Here is a 17617-nt window from a genome sequence, read left to right as displayed (position 1 = left end):
GAAGCGATTTATAAAATCCTGGCCAACCAAAAATGGGAATGAGTCAACATGGGTCACGTGTACCGGGTGGTACAGTGTCATATTGCCAATCTGCATGTGAACCATTGCTATAGCTGTCAGGGTTGTTTTCATTTCTGAGAGACCCTGCATTTCTATAGCACATTCAGAGAGAGGTATTATCCTGTTAACACTGGCAGCGGCCGTCCTCAGCTCCTCGAACAGTTTAGCTGACATAATTGTTATGTCTGCCCCACCGTCCAAGAGTGCTTCGTGTGTGAGGACACCTTCGAGTGTTACTGACAGGTACGCCTTTTTGGCGGCCCCCTTTCTGATAAAGTTACACAGAAACCTTTTGGTTTTTTTCTGACGCTTTTTCATGCGTTCAGATTTATCTGTGTGTTCTTGGTTTGTCTGAACCGTCAGCACAGCTGTAGCTGTTTCTGCGTGTTCAGCTTGCGATGACTCGCCATCGTTTGTGTGTGTGTTTACCCCCCCTTCTTCTGATGAGGGGTTGTTTGAGTGAACAACAGTTATGTCTTGGTGTGTTTCACCGACATCTGTTATGTTGTCATTCGCGCCATTAGATGTAATGGGAATTACATCACTGCAAAGTGCTCCTGGTTGGGTTCCCGTGTCAGTGTGTTTCAAAGTTTCTAACAACCTGCGTATTTTCTCTGTCTCTTCCGAGTTTAGAGGTGTAGGGCCTTGTTTCTGGAACTTTTGTGATTTTTTCGCCTCGGTTCGTTTCGTCCGAGGTGGGGGACGGTCGGGTACGTCTTTCGGGGGTTCCTTTACGTACTGCCCTTGCCGATATGGTTTCTCATATCGTTGCGTCCTGCGCTCACCCCATTTACGATAATCACGTTCATCCTCTGAAAGAGGAGCATTTTTGTCCCAACGTGCACCTTCATTACGTGGTTTGTTATTTTGAACAGACTGTTTTCTCTCTTTCTTAGGAGGAGGTGGCGAAGCACGTCGTCCTTCTAGTTCAAGAGGGTGGGGTTTAACCTTTACACTTGGAAACACTTCAATGGGCGTCTTATCACGAGAACATGCTTCAAACACATTCACAGCACACTGTTTAATCTCACTGATGGATTTTTCTCTGAAATTTGCCATCATTTGTACTGATTTTTTAAAATCAGAGTGGAGATTTTTGGTGAAAACAAACTTAAAACCATCATCTTCTTCCATTCCGGTCTCATTCCTGTTACCAAAATAAGCTTGGAAGATTCTTTTGTAATAAACTTTTGGATGTTCATTCTTGCCCTGCGTGACCTTGTCAGCGGCTGGAAAACCAGCAGGTCCCGTGCAAGAGTCATACTCTTTGATCAGAGCCTCACACAGAAGGTTGTAATCCCTCCTCGTTGCATCTGATAGACGCTCGATGAAGGTGAACACCTCTCTGTCCGAAGTGAGTCGTATCAGACTGATTTTATCTTCTGCCGTAGCATTAGGATAAGCTCTCAATCTGAAATCCAGATCTCTGAGGTACGCTTTTGTTCCTGCTGACCCCATAGGGCCGGGAACGAAACGTTGTACATATTTTGAGACTTTCTGCAAATCATCCATTGAAGGAGACTGTATCAACGGTCTCACATGCGTGATTGGTGCAGAATGGTCAAGTCCTGCCCCTACCGCCCATGGTGGGGGTGGGGGTGGCTGGTAAGGAGGAAGAGGTACATATCGGTGCAGTTCTGTCCCTACCGCCCCTGGTGGGGGTGGGGGTAACGGCGTGTTGTCAGGAGGAAGAGGTGCATATTGGTGCAGTTCTGTCCCTACCGCCCATGGTGGGGGTGGGGGTAACGGCGTGTTGTCAGGAGGAAGAGGTGCAACAGCATCTGACTGGAGAGTTTGTGGCTGTCTCGGACCCTTAGACTGTTCGTCTTTGAGTCTCAGACCAGGCCGCCCCATATCAGAAATCTGGTTTATAGCTGTAGCTAAATTCTCCTCACAAGCTTTCAGGTCCTCCTGTGATGTCTGATATTTTTTTACTAAAGTCAGCCATCGTCGGAGTGATTCCGTCTTGTCTGCTTTGCAAGCGTCCAGCTCCTTCAAGGCGGTCTGTAACTGTGCTTTCAGCACGTCGTTATCTGAACGCGAGGCTTGGTACGCTTGTTCTCTATCCTCTGCTTCCGATAGTGATGCTTCAAGTACTTGTAGTTTGCTGTTCAGCAAAGCAATTTCTGTACTTGTATCTTGCTGTAACTGAAACATCTGTTCATAATGTTTCGTCATGAGGACCTCGTGTTCATTTCTAAATTGACGGACGTATTCTTCCGTCTTTTGAGCCAAATCTATTTCACTGTCTAACCTTTGTTTGATTATAACAGTTTTATCAACGGCCTTATAGAATGATTCTTTCAGCAAGATTGCAATTTTAGCCAGCTTTTCATAACTGGACTTTGTGATTTCTGCAGAGGTCACACTTTCTGCAACCTCCTTCAGATTGTGCACTAACTCTTTTGGGTTCATGCGCTCTGTCTGAGTCATAAATGGATGTAAGGACTCTCCGAGAAGCGCGAGCGCATTCTCCAAGTAGTCCGCAATTCCTTTTGTGTCAAAATCTTTTTCTAACACACCTGCCATGTTTTCACTGTGTAGCAATTTATCTGTTTGAACAGTTGCAAGCTTTAGATATTTTACAGGTAAATATTTGTATTCAAGTCAATGAGTTTTCACACTTATTTTAGCTTTGGGTTTACACAGAAGTACTGTTATAAGTCAACTTTATTCAAATGTGGGTACCTTTCTCAGGTTTTACCCCAATTCATGAATATTTAAGTAAATGCTCTTTCAGCAGTGTTACTTTTTGTGCTTATTTTCCCCAGATACTAGAGTACCAAGCTGTTTTTAGTGTATTTACTCTAACGCACTGAATTTTTTATAAACCTGCAAATTTTCTTTTAGTCTCACAGCAATATTAGTTTAAAACATTTTTTAAACCGTTCTGTTCCAGAAATTTGCTATTTTAAACAGTTACTCATCAACCCAGGTGGGTGAAAAGAGAAAAGAATTTGATGATGAGGAATACTCAGTCTTTCTTCAGAAAAACTGTCTTTGCTCCTGTATAGCTTCTATTTAAAATTAAATAGAGAGATATTTTATTTAGGTGGTAAATTAAACAGAAAATCTCTTTTTCCTGATAAATTTACTCTTATTTAGTGATTTTGCAATTAAACGTGTATTATCCTTCAAGCAAAATGAGTAAACTGTTCAACTCTGTGAATATTTGTAACTGTATCTGTTTTAAAAAGTTAATGTTTATTTTTGTACCTTATTTTTAAAGGATTAACAGTGAAATAAACTTTTTGGTGAATGCTTCTTTGCATAAATACCTATTACTTTTTAAAATGTAAGATAACAGTGTTTTATTCAGCTTTGAGGAAGTTTGTTAACTCAGAATTTGCCTTACAGAAAAATAAAAAGACGTTTAATTTCACTCTTTACCTAAAAACGAAGTGAAACCTGTGATCTCACGTCTCGCCAGGAGATGTCAGTATTTCCTCAACAATTATAACTCCGTCACTTTTTGTGTTGTCCACTAGGGGTGCTATAACTTCCTGTGGCGTTCGGTTGACATCCTGTTGTTAGCCGCTTAGCTTGAAGTTAGCTTCGGCTAAACTCGGTCAAAATCAACATTTCTGAACGGATTTTTTACACAAACGTGGCAAAAGTTTTTGCAATCAGACTTTATAGCTTGAACATGAGTGTTTGGGACTGATAGTAGCTTCATTTAGTGATTTTACGCGTAGTTTTAAGCTCCGGTCGTTAGCTTGTTAGCTTAAAATTAGCATCGCTAGCTTTGTTTAAAAACATCGTTTTTTGGCGAATTTTAAACTCTAACGTAGCAAGATTTCAGCAAGCAGGCTTCGAAGCACTTGACCAGCGTGTCAAAACCACATTAAAGTTACTTTTCAGCTTTAAAAAGCAGATTTTATTTCCCTATGAAAATGAATTTCATATCCGGGTCACGTGACTGAAATCACCAATGGCAGCAGCGTAGGGTGAGAGGAAGTGACGTAGCCACGTCAGTCAAACCTTCAACCAATGAAAGCGCTCCACAACAGCGAATTCAACCAATCACGAAGCGTATTCTCCAACTAGCAAGTTAGATTAGCGTAAAATAGTTCGTCACTTTTTTGTCTTTTAAACCATCAAAATGCACTTTTTCTGCTAAAAATTGTAACGAAACAACTTCTAACTGTGTTCTGAGATGGCACTCAGCTTTTAAAACGTTTATCCATCTGTTCAAAATACTCGTTCAAACTGAACAGAACCGAACTGGTCACAGCCGGGTCTTAAAGCAGAACCTCGTACTTTTTAGACAGAATAACGTCTTCCACAGCTCATTAGCTCTTAGTTACACATAACAGACGTACCATTTCAGCTTACACAAGACTTATGACACAATTTCAGCTTTTAAAACATTGCCAGCCCAACGCTTAAACATGCAGCGTTTAGTTGCAGAGTGCAGCTCCAAGCGCGCAGCTCAGCCGCTGCGTAAACTTTACAGCTCATCAGCTGTTACTCTTTCACCATGCCAACACGTAAAATCAATTTACACACGGATTTAACAGTCATTCATGAAATTCGTACGAGGCCACCAGTTGTAGTGAGACACGTGAGGTACGTGTCACTTGTTGTATGACAAATATATGAATTATATATGCATACGATATTCACGAGTTCTTCATTTTTCTGACTGTAAATGTCGTGCATTGAATTTAACAGAAATGTAACGAGAGACGTTATTTATCTTTGACCCATCAAATGAATGGAATCATTTATTTTCAGAATCAAAGTTTAACATCAAACATTTACATTAATTTGGCAAAATATGAAAATAATAACAGACAGTTTCACAGAAAATGAACTTCAAATCACTCGGCGGTGATTTGAGGACTTTGCTTCAGACATTTCTAAAAATATCTGTACTGATTTATGAGAGAGAAGAGTTTAAGATTAAATTGAGATTTATCTTACAGAGGAAATGTGTGAGGGAATTTAATCTGTTTGACCAGAAGTTGCACGCTCCGTCAGATCTCCAGCCTGTCCACGGTACACTTTAGTCGAAGAAGAGGCCGTTACCTGGTTGATGATAGATCAGCTCAGTAGGAATCCTTTTCAACTGATATCAGCGTCTCCGTTGAAAACAGCTAAAATCCTCGAAGAGTCGTGCGTGGTTAGTTCAAAACAGAATTATAATCCCAAAACCTCTGGATTCTTCATTGCTCTGAAACTTTCAGAACCGGCTGCACTCTCAATCTGCTCATTCTGTTGGACTATCGGACCTGTTGTCAGCTCTCAATCCAACATCTCTCAGATTCTCCAGAACTCTCAATCTGTTGTCAGCTCTCATTCTCTTGGAATTCTGGAATTCATAATTCTCTATTCTCTATTCTATGAACTGAGAAGTTGCCACATTTTATTTGGGTCGACTTCCTGTTCAATTTAGAGCTTTCTGATTCGTGGAAGGACCAGAAAGAGGAGTGGATTTGTGATGTAAGATGTTATCATAAGTCAAGGATTGTTTACAACATACAGAAAAGATTATTGCAGCAACAGCAGACTTCGTGGAGTCTCACACTTTGTAATCTTTTCAAATAGTAAAACATGACATTTTTCTCGGTAAACATTTTAGTTGACCGAAAACCAACCTTTAACATACTTACGACAGCTTGCTCATTTCAGACAGAAAATCAAGAAAGGCATATTCAGGTGATTTCTTCTCTGAATGAGGAACAAAAATCATTACTTACTGTTTATGTAAAATAAAAATTAGTAGTTCTTTTCAACCTGTAAAGCATTGAGTGAACTAACACAATTTGATTATCAAAACATTTGTAAGACAGTAATGATTATAGAGGATTGTCTTTTCTGCTTGATTAATTCAAGAAAGAAAGTTCATCAGATGGTTCAGACTTATTCAGATCAATGAAAATAACAGTCTCTGTCCATCTGGTAGATTTGAGGTCATCTGGTTCACTACAACTGTTATGTGTTACTTTTTCTGCCTGAATGATTCATAGGTCCAAACACAAAGATCTTAATCTGAGAAGGGTCACAGGGAAGACTAGATTTAGAATGAGGGAATAAGAAAATACGCCTGAAAAACATTGTTCAAGGAAACAAGAAATGTTGTCTATGGCTTATGTTGCGAGCTGATGGGCCTCAGGTCTCATCTCGGACCCCAGGCCCCCCTCCAGCTCAGGAGGCTCCCGGCTCGGACCCCCCTCAGAAGTAGTAACTCACACTATCTCCATAAATCAAGGAAACGTGAATTCAGTTTACCAACTGTATTAAATCAAGGCAGGAAAAGGTTACAGTCTACAGCGCTGGCCTAGCTAATACGAGAGATCAAGGACCGGAAGGGGCGGATGACACATTTGCCTTACAACTATATTGGGCCTAGGCTCCGCCTTCATCAGAGAGAACAGCCTATAAGATGGGTAGGAGGGGTGGACTAAGTGTGCTCTCATTGGATCTTATATGGTCTGACGTGTCAGGAAAAATGATATGGTGTAGAAAAAGCCTTTCTGCTTGTAAAGAAATGACATAAATAAAAAAATCTATTCCTTGACGGATATTTAATCTCTGGGGGACTTTTCTTTTTTAAAGAGTTGCTGGCCCTGTTTAAACCGATCAGAACCGGGTCATAATTTTATTACAATCCGTCTCTGAGCAGATCAAAAACCCAGGGTCACAGTCCAGATAGACTATTAACACTTATCTTAAATGTTTAAAGAACGAAGCAGAAAGTGAGTGACAGGACTCAAGACTGACTTTGGACTACATACAGTACATATGCATATATTTCGTGGCAAGCAAGCAAAAAATAAAAATCAAATAAACTAAAAAGCTGGTGAATTTAAAGAGTAAAGTATTCATTACAGCATAATCACAGCAGGCGTCTCACACAGTCCTCTCAGCAGTGAGTGTAGGCCACCAACATGAATAATGAACCATACAGTTGTGCTTCTCACTCTTCAATGAATAATGCAAATACATATATCCAATTCTACCTTCTCTTTTTGTCTCTTTTTGTCTGTTTCTTTACCAAGGAGGAAGATAAGAGATTCCTGAAGTGTCAAAAAAAGGATGAAGAAAAAATAAAAAATGTAAGACAAGTTGGAGCCAAAATAACAATAAATTAAAGGAATAACCAATGGAGTGATAACATTAGTGGATTTCCCATGAAAGAGAAGAAACAAAGGAAAAAAACTGGAAAAAAGGCTAAATCAGAAGAAAGACAGACCTGGGAGAGGAAAACAACTGGATGACCTCCAGAGCAGCAGGTTATCCACCCTCCAAAGATGGCGTCCAACTTTAATGACATTGTCAAGCAGGGCTATGTGCGCATGCGTAGCCGGAAACTTGGGGTGAGTTATTGCATTTTAATCTTAATTGATGTTTTTTATGACATCCATAACAAAGCATCAATCTAAGCTTCACTATACACATGTAAAGATGACTCAGTTAAACCAATGATTCCAAGTATTCCACATTGCATTGTAAACACGAAAGTTCCTGGAGAAACTTTGAAGAGGACTGCCACATTGTGGCCATTTTACAATGTTGATTTGACAGTACTGTGTGTTTGAGTTCACTGTCAGCTACCACCATACCAAATTTCAGCTCAATATGGCAACAAATCAATGACTTATAATATTTTCTTTTATTTTAAGCTATGGTAGCCATCTTGAATTTTTTATTTGCAATCAGTCAATTAGGAATTGTTCTCAGTTGCCAATACACCAAATTTCAGCCACATAGCTCTAAAAACCTCCGAGTTATATTCATTTGAATTTAGCTTTGGTGGCCATCTTGAATTTTTAGATTTGACTTCAGAATGGGGCAGCACGGTGGCACAACTGGTAGAGCTGCTGCCTCTCAGCGAGAAGGTTGCCAGTTCAAATCCCGGTCCGGGGGCCCTTCTAGGTGGAATCTGCATGTTCTCTCCGTGCATACGTGGTTTTCTCCAGGTACTCCGGTTTCCTCCCACAGCCCAAAAACATGCATGTTAGACTGATTGGTAACTCTAAATTGTCCCTAGGTGAGAGTGAGAGAGTGAATGTCTCGTTTGTCTCTATGTGTCCCTATTGTGGACTTGCAACCTGTCCAGGGTGTACCCTGCCCTTCGCACAGTGATTGCTGGACATGAGCACCGGCGACCCCCGTGACTCAAAATGGAAGAAGCGGGTAAAAGATAATGGATGGATGGACTTCATAATGTGTTGTGCATTGTTGTCAAGTACTGCCACACCAAATTTTAGCTCAATATCTTTTAAAATAGCCGAGTTATCTTATTTTTTCCTTTTTTAGCTAAGGTGGCCATCTTGGATTTTTAATTTGCATTAGGAATATATAACAACTCACTCTCAATTATCATCATACCAAATTTCAGCTCAGTATCTCAAAAAATGACTGAGTTATAGTCAATTTTTTATTTTCTGAGGTAGTTGTGGCAGCCTTCTTGGACCAAAATGGCTCCAGTTGTTTGTTCAGATCAGTGTTTTGTTCAGAGATCTCTTCACTCTTGGTCATGTGACCTCACTCTGGCAGTTAGAAGCTGTTAAGGGTTCTGTCAGTGTTTTTCAATGAGAAAAATGCCATCTTTGTTTGCAATTTATGTCACCATGATAACTCGAAACAGCAGTGAAAGTAATACCACACATCACGGCGCCAAGCCAGTCGTTTTGATATAACATTTGTTGGGGGACACTTTGTAGTTTGGGCTGCATTAAAGTTGAAAGAAGAGTAAGACTCTTTTCAGGTGGAAAATAATAGGTGGCTGTATTCAGGCAGTCCCCAATAAAAGAAAGTACAGCCTTTTTCAATGCATTTCTGCACATGTATTAGCCATCGTGAGTAAACTTGAGGTAATCATCCTCTTTATGACCTTATCACATCACTATGAAGAAATTTAGGCTGTGTTTGGCACTGTTCTTGTGACCAAGTTCATTAGCAGGAACCGCACCACAACAAAGCAAGTTTACAGGTTTATTCAAAGATAAAGAGGAGAGGATGGGAGGTTGTGTAAATCTGAAGGCTAAGTCTCATCTGGGGAATCTTACGGTCATTGGCTAGGATGAAGGAGACTCTAAATGTACTGTCTCGGTGGGCAAATATGTTCGGCTTAGTATCCCAGAAAGTTGCTCTGGATTGAATGAAGTTAAAATCACAAGCTTTTTGGAGTCACAGTCACATCCAGAGCTTTAACAGTCTTGTCTAACTTTCAGCATGGTTTGATCAAGTGTGCAGTAAAAATGGCTAGGAAGTAGAAGGAATAGACTGATGTTTCGGAAAGTAAATTGTAATGAGGATGTAGAATTTAAATCGTGTTACTAGTCTCACAGTTTTTTTTAATGAAGAGAGCCTCATGAGATAAGAATTACGCCTGGACTGAACTGGCCACATTAGCTGGCACCCCATAAAGGTTGACATTTGATGAAAATATTAGTAGTAATGGAGCTATTTATTTTACTTCTTATAGCAGGAACTTTCATTCAGTTGTTGATATGTAATATACAGAGGGAATTTCATAGGAGATCAGATGAAAGTAGTGTGGTAGTTGCTGTTTCTTGTTTGAGCACGCACTATAAAGCCTGGACATGTGAGAATGAAATGTAGGGGGACAATGGAGACGCTGACATACTTTGTTAGCCAGTATCTGATTCATTGTTTCATGACATGACAAAAGTTACATTGATTCAAACCTGGTTATAAGGTTTGTCAATTTGTCAAAGCACCCTTTCCAACAGCATAGAGTTAACTTTTCCTAAGAGGCTGAGCAGTGTGATCCCTAGTCCAAGACTACTTTTTGGTCACATTTTATAAATTAGGAACACCACCTCAGTCTGACAATTCACGGGTCTTGTGATGGTACAACTCCACAACATCCAGAGCTTTCAACATCTCAGGGCAAATCAACTTGACTCCTAGTGTGACATCACAGGGGAGCTTTTTCACTGCTTCAGTAAACCATGAGTATAAAGAGTCACCTTTCCCTGAGTCTTAAGGTTCTTCCTCCTCAAAGGTAAATTTAGTGGCTGGATTAAGAAGCTTTTACAATGCTCCTTTCACACCTCAACAATGTTCCAAATTCAAGCTCACAGTGTCCCACCCAATCTTAACACTGCCTGGGATGGGTCCTTTTTTTCAGTCAATAATGGTTTACCAAAACGTTCTTGAAGCCTAAGTTCCTTCTCCAGGTCTTCTTTGTATTCATTTCATGATTGTGTTTATTCTCAGAACTACAGGAGCTTCTGCCTCTCTAATGACTCTGTGTCTACCAACAGGGTTTCGAAACCCTTGAGACAGCCAAGTTCTGTAGGCCACCTCTGCCTTTGATGGATGATATTTATAGTGGGTGCTCTATTTATTTTTTCAACAGAGGCCAACAGTCTTTGGTCAAAGTTTTTGGAAGCTGCATCTACAGTAGAGGGTTTGAGCTTGACTCGTCTGGAGTTCACGTTCCCAGCATCTCCTCAGATTTGTGAAAGTCTGGCCTGGAGGTACAAGTTTTAGAAGTCATGGGAAAATGGCTCTGCCAAAAGTTCCCAGTTTACACATACATCTCACTTGGGTTTTCTGGTTCTCTCTGGCAGGCTCATCTGCCGTCTGATTCAACTCATGACCAGCTGGTGATCAGTTGACTACTTTGCCCCTCTTTTGATGGTTGTATGTCTAATAATAAGTCTACAAAACCTATCAATGATCTTTTGTCTAAGTAGCCTAGTACCAAATACACTTGTAGACCACCATATGCTTGAACATGATGTTTGTTATGGGCAACCAGTGCTTAGCACATAGATCCAGCAACATAACACTGCTCAGATTAATAATAAAGTATCTAATCCCTCCTAATAATGTCCCCAAATATGATTTTGTCATTGCCTATATGGTGACTGAAGGTTTCAAAGAAAACAACACAGACACCTATTCCAGGCCACGATCCATGAGGACTTGATAACCAGAACTGTTGTTTGAGTCACATACTTGAGTAACAATCAACCTTCCATCTTGAGACTGAAAGCCACAAAAGGCAACTCTCTGTATCAATGGATAAAACACAAAAATCCAGGTGTTCAGCCATGGGCTTTATAGTATCCCACACCTACCCAATGTCTCTCCTTCTTCTTACTCCAGAGTAAGAGATAGTCCAGCTCCACTCCAAAAGTTTGGTTTTGGGTCCAAGCTGTGTGTGGAGGTGAGCCCGACTATTTCTTGTTGCTTACGCTTAACCTCACTCACCTGCTCTGGCTCCTTTCCAACAGGCAGAGGGAACAGTACCGATCATGGCCCCTGCTCTTGCCTACCACCCAGGTCACTTCATCTGACTTTGACTTTTTCATTCATTCATTCAAACTTTATTTATACAGGTTAATCACATTGAGCCTCGGGGACTCATTTGCAAGAGCGACCTGGTTTTAACAAAGAGTGATGACAACAGTGGACAATAAAGACAACAATAGATAATCATAAAGGATGCATCCAAATTGAGAATAACAAGTGAAAATAAAATGGTATTTAAAAGAAAATGTAACCCCCCCCCCCAAAAAAAAACAGTTAGGTTGTAAGGCAATGTAGGAAACAAAAAACTAGAACGTGTCTGCATTGGTTTTTCCCAGGAACTTAACATATGTTTAAAGCCACTTAGAGAGGTCAAGATTGAGAGCTTCAGATCTTTTTGCAAGATATTCCAGGAAATAGGAGCAGAGTAGGAGAAGGCCCTTTTGCCCAGTTCAGTCCGCACTGAGGGAACACTGCAGGTAATAATGTCCTGAGAGTGCACGCTGTAGCTGCACTCACACAGTGACATGTAGAAGATGTAAGAAGGCAACAGACCAAGAAGTGATTTAACGATGAAAATGTACCATTGCGAGAGTCTGCGTGAAGTTAATGATGTCCAGTTAACCAGTGAATACAGGGTGCAATAATGGGTACTGTAGTTACAGCCAGTTATGAATCTTAGCGCATCATTATGGGCAGCATCCAACATCTGCAGAGTGCTTGTAGGAGCGTTCATGTAAATAATGTCACCGTAGTCAATGAAGGGAAGGAAAGTCGCAGTTACAAGGCGTTTCCTAACATTCAGAGTTAGACAGGATCTGCTTCTGAAAGAGAAACCCAATTTAACTTTTCGTTTCCTTACTAAGTTTTCCACGTGGCACTTAAAAGAGAGTTGTGAATCGACCAAGATACTCAAATATTTGTAGGAATCGACAAACTCAATAGGAACAACATTCTAGGACAAAATCAAAGGAAGAACTGCTGAGACTGACTTCCTGTTTGAAAAAAGCATCCCTTTGGTTTTGTCGGCATTTAGGACAAATTTGAGATGGAACAAATCTGACTGGATGATGTCGAAAGCAGATTGCAAAAGCTGGAAAGCCTTAGCAACTGTTTTAGCTCCACAATAACCAATTGTATCATCAGCATAGAAATGTATGGATGCATCAGGAATGATCTGACCTACATTACCTATATAGATTGTAAAGAGTGTGGGTCCTAAGGCTGAGCCTTGTGGTACACGATTGTTCACTGTTAAATAACTGGAGGAAGTACCATTATGTTGGACACATTGCCTCCGATTTGAAAAATAGTTAACCAATGGTGTGATCTGAGAAACCAATTTCTGGGAGCTTATGACACAAGATGTTGTGATCCACAGTGTCAAATGCTTTAGACAGGTCTAAGTAAAGTGCAGCAAAATAATCTTTAGCATCCAGGGCTTCAATGATGTAAAAACCTTCAGTGAAGCAGTCGTTGTGCTGTGTTGTTTCCTGAAACTACAAACCGGATTCCAAAAAAGTTGGGACACTAAACAAATTGTGAATAAAATCTGAATGCAATGATGTGGAGATGGCAAATGTCAATATTTTATTCAGAATATAACATAGATGACAGATCAAAAGTTTAATCTGAGTAAATGTAACATTTTAAAGGAAAAATATGTTGATTCAAAATTTCACAGTGTCAACAAATCCCCCAAAATTGGGACAAGTAGCAATAAGTGGCTGGAAAAAGGAAATTGGGCATATAACAAACAGCTGGAAGACCAATTAACACTAATTAGGTCAATTGACAACATGATTGGGTATAAAAAGAGCTTCTCAGAGTGTCAGTGTCTCTCAGAAGCTAAGATGGTAAGAGTATCACCAATTCCACCATTGTTGCACAGAAAGATAGTGCAACAATACCAGAATGTTGTTACCCAGCGTAAAATAGCAAAGACCTTTAAGTTGTCATAATCAACTGTGCATAACATCATCAAAAGATTCAGAGAATCTGGAACAATCGCTGTGCATAAGGGTCAAGGCCGTAAAACTCTACTGGATGCTCGTGATCTCCGGGCCCTTAAACGTCACTGCACCTCAAACAGGAATGCCACTGTCAAGGAAATAACAGAATGGGCTCAGGAATACTTCCAGAAAGCATTGTCAGTGAACACAATCCACCGTGTCATCTGCCGTTGCCAGCTGAAACTCTACAGTGCAAAGAGGAAGCCATTTCTAAGCAAGCTCCACAAGCTCAGAAGTTTGCACAGGGCCAGGGGTCATTTAAAATGGAGTGTGGCAAAATGGAAGACTGTTCTGTGGTCAGATGAGTCACGATTTGAAGTTCTTTATGGAACACTGGGACACCATGTCATCCGGACTAGAGAGGACAAGGATAGCCCAAGTTGTTATCAACGCTCCATTCAGAAGCCTGCATCACTGATGGTATGGGGTTGCATGAGCACTTGTGGCATGGGCAGCTTGCATGTCTGGAAAGGCACCATTAATGCAGAGAACTATGTTCAGGTTCTAGAACAACATATGCTCCCATCTAGACGTCATCTCTTTCAGGGAAGACCCTGGATTTTTCAACACGATAATGCCAGACCACATTCTGCAGCAATCACAACATCATGGCTACGTAGGAGAAGGATCCGGGTACTGAAATGGCCAGCCTGCAGTCCAGATCTTTCACCTATAGAGAAGATTTGGCGCATCATGAAGAGGAAGGTGCGACAAAGAAGGCCCAGGATGATTGAACAGTTAGAGGCCTGTATTAGACATGAATGGGAGAGCATTCCTATTTCTAAACTTGAGAAACTGGTCTCCTCTGTCCCCAGACATCTGTTGAGTGTTGTAAGAAGAAGGGGGGATGCCACACAGTGGTAAAAATGGACTTGTCCCAACTTTTTTGGGATTTGTTGACGCCATGAAATTTGGAAACAACAGATTTTTCCCTTAAAATGATACATTCTCTCAGTTTAAACTTTTGATCTGTGATTTGTGTTCTATTCTGAATAAAATATTAGATGTTGGCACCTCCACATCATTGCATTCAGTTTTTATTCACAATTTGTTTAGTGTCCCAACTTTTTTGGAATCCGGTTTGTAGATTGATGGAGAGGTACGATGTTAAATTAGTCCAAATACTTTTTGATTAGAGAGTTTATTGGTTTTTCTAGAATTTTGGCTAAAATGCAGAGTTTAGAGATTGGTCGATAATTGTTCAGTGAGGTGGGGTCACCTCCCTTCAGCAAAGGTGGAACAAAGAATGTTTTCCAAACATCTGTAATGGAGTTTTGGCTTATGGACAGGTTAAAGATGTGAACACCGGTATTGCAATGATATGAGCGGCCAGCCTATTGAAATGAGGTGGAAGTTCATCTGGACCTGCAGATTTTTTAGAGTCTAGACCTTGGGCCCATGTGGATGTAGTGGACTAGGCCCATGTCAAAAACTAAGTCTAAGGTCAAAAATCTTGACCTTAAGAACCTTGTGGGACAGGAACTGTCATTTCATTGATTTGAATCCAGAAATGCCGGTTCACCCATCCTGAGACTTTCTCTCTTGAAGATTCATGTGAAAGAACACTCTCTTTTTTATTATCATTACTATTTTACAAATGTTGATAATCAAAATGTCTTAGTTCAAACCATTTTAGATGTTGCAGTGAACTAATCAATTTTATTAACTGTGTAATGATTTTTATTCTCATGCAAAGTTAGAACTCATGTCAAAGCTGTTACAGAGTAATTATGCCTTTTCTGATTTCTGCTTTTGAATGAGCAAGTGTAAGTTGGTCCAAGGTTGGAGTCAAACGCAAAACAAGTTGTTGGAACGAACTGTCATGTTTTTAGAATCCTCTCAGACGTAAATATAGAGGTTTTTGGCACCTGTTTCTAAACTCGCCAAAACAAGACTCTCTCTGTCTGTGAGAACATTTCTGATCTGTTTCATAACAATTCTTGCTGTCTTCTAACCTCTTACGTCACAAACCACACCCCGTCTGGTTGTTTCTGACCAATGGGAATACTCCCAAAAGTGAACCGGGAAAGAGCTCTTTAAATTGTCGGTACTTCCTGGTCTACTCAGTTTTCTACTGAGTTCTGTTAGAAGTTCTGGGATGGTGCTGGAACAGTTCTGGGACAGTTCTGTTCAGTTCTGATGGAGTGCTGTTGGAGTTCTGCTGGATACACAGTTCAACCAGTTCTGTGAGAGAAGCCCAGTTCTGTGAGAGACGGGATGATCCTGACATGACAACAGAGCTCTTCCGAGTTCCATGGGATTATAACATTTTCACTCGCCACTACTTCTGACGATTCACAACATCCTAAGGAGACGCTGGACAGGTAGCGTTAACGGAGCTCCATATCTGCTGATTAACTTCAGAAAGGTAACGAGTCAAGTTTCCTACCAAGCGTACCGGGGAGAGCTGGGTTCTGACGGAGAGTGTCAATTCTGGTGAACACTTCCCCTCCCATACCATCTTTACTCCCTCTAAACTTCTTTCCCATCTTTAAACTTTCTATCAAGTAGATATACTTCCAGATATTTAGAAATGTCTGTGGTGAAGCAACGGAAAAATCATGGCCGTATGATTTTTCCTGATTGATTGCTTAAGTTGTTATTTTCATAATTTGCCAAATTAATGTAAATGTTTGATGTTAAACTTTGATTCTGTAAATAAATGACCGCATTCATTTTGATGGGTCAAACATAAATGACGTCTCACGTTTGCATTTCATTAAATTCAATGCACGTTTTATTCAGTTCAGAAAAATGAGGAATCCGCGTTAATTGATGAATATATCTGAGCATCTGTTCATCTACATGGAGATGGCATTCTGTGGCTTTTTCAGACTGAGCCCAGACCACCAGATGCTTGCTAGCTAGCTCCTCCCTAGTCCTGGTTCCAGATGAGTATCCTGGCTTCTCATTCTAGTGAAGTGATCTGTTTTTGTGGTCTTTTTCCATCAAGACCTTTGACGTGCTCTTAGTTTGACACCTCTGAAACCAGTTTGCTATCAGGAGTTGTTGTCTGAACTACATAGCACAGGTATGACAGGACTACTCAAATAACTCCACCACATTTTGAGGGCGACTCCCCATCTCTCAGTTATAAGTTTGTTTGGTGTAAACAATTCAGAAAAAGTACAGCAAATTAGGAATGCAAAACACACAAAAAGTGTTGGAGTGTGTATTTAAGAAGCACCTCGAGAAACTAAACAAGGTTATAAAGATACTATTTAAGTGTGGAACGTTTTTATCATAACTGAACATGATATCCTAATGCATTTTTTATGAACTCACTGTGCACTAAAGCAAATTATTTGGTGCACACTGTTGATTGTTGGCTTGTGTGTTTGTTTGCATGTGAAAACAGATTTATCGACGCTGCTGGCTTGTGTTCAAGAAGTCATCCAGTAAAGGACCTCGTCGTCTGGAGAAATATCCTGATGAGAAGGCTGCCTTTATCAGAGCATATCCTAAAGTAAGTCTTTGTGTTTTCATGAAGGGCATGCACACTCTTCTTTGTAGGAGGAAATCAAGTAACAAGGATTCACACATGCACACACACACACACACACACACACACACACACACGCACACATGTGCGCACACACACACCGACAGAGATAAAAGCAGCCAACCTTCATAACAAAGTCTAATTCATTTACTTGTGATCTCAGCAGTTTCTCGCTCCTCTTTTTCTTTTAGGAATCTATTGTCATTCTTCATTATCATTACCTCTCCATCTTCTGACATGTTTACCCTCTTTCACACTTCTTGTACTGTAGTAACCTTCAGAGTCAGAGTCAGAGTCAGAGTTTCTTTATTGTCATTCGCACCTCATGTGGCACATGTGGTGGAGCGAAATTATGTACACAGGGTCCCAGTTACATCCAACAATAAAATGTATAAGAAAAACAGTAATAACATCTAAGATATGAACTAAGAAAAACATCAACTAAATATACACTAAGCACTCATAACATAAAACATTGAACATCACCACAAACATGAACATGAGTCTGTGAGCAGATGTGCACGCATGAACACATCAACATTGAAACAGATCAGCAGCAACATGAAACAGATCAGCAGCAACATGATATGGTTTTTCACAGTGATTATTCTGGTTAGAGATTCATGAGTCTAACAGCCTCAGGGTAGAAGCTGTTCCTCAGTCTAGTGGTTCTACACTTAATGCTCCTTAACCTCCTTCCTGAGGGGAGTGGGGCAAAAAGTGTGTGTGCTGGGTGGGTGGGGTCCTTCATGATGCAGGTGGCCCTCTTCCTGCATCTGGAGGTGTAGATGTCTGTGATGGTGGGGAG

The 17617-nt window shown here is 40.5% G+C and overlaps 1 long non-coding RNA gene across 1 annotated transcript in view; it reads left to right on the top strand.

Annotated features, from left to right (window-relative positions):
• Window positions 1-16769, top strand: part of LOC119430221 — a 51310-nt gene extending 34541 nt beyond the window's left edge. The window contains exons 2-3 of the long non-coding RNA XR_005187893.1: window positions 7065-7382; window positions 16666-16769. This is a non-coding gene — a long non-coding RNA (uncharacterized LOC119430221). The remainder of the gene's footprint in view (window positions 1-7064; window positions 7383-16665) is intronic.
• The last annotated feature ends 848 nt before the right edge of the window (window positions 16770-17617 follow it).

Source organism: Nematolebias whitei, chromosome 2 (assembly GCF_014905685.2).
Source record: "Nematolebias whitei isolate Nwh7 chromosome 2, NemWhi1, whole genome shotgun sequence".
Classification (NCBI taxonomy): domain Eukaryota; kingdom Metazoa; phylum Chordata; class Actinopteri; order Cyprinodontiformes; family Rivulidae; genus Nematolebias; species Nematolebias whitei.
This window is presented reverse-complemented; position numbering and strand designations above follow the sequence as displayed.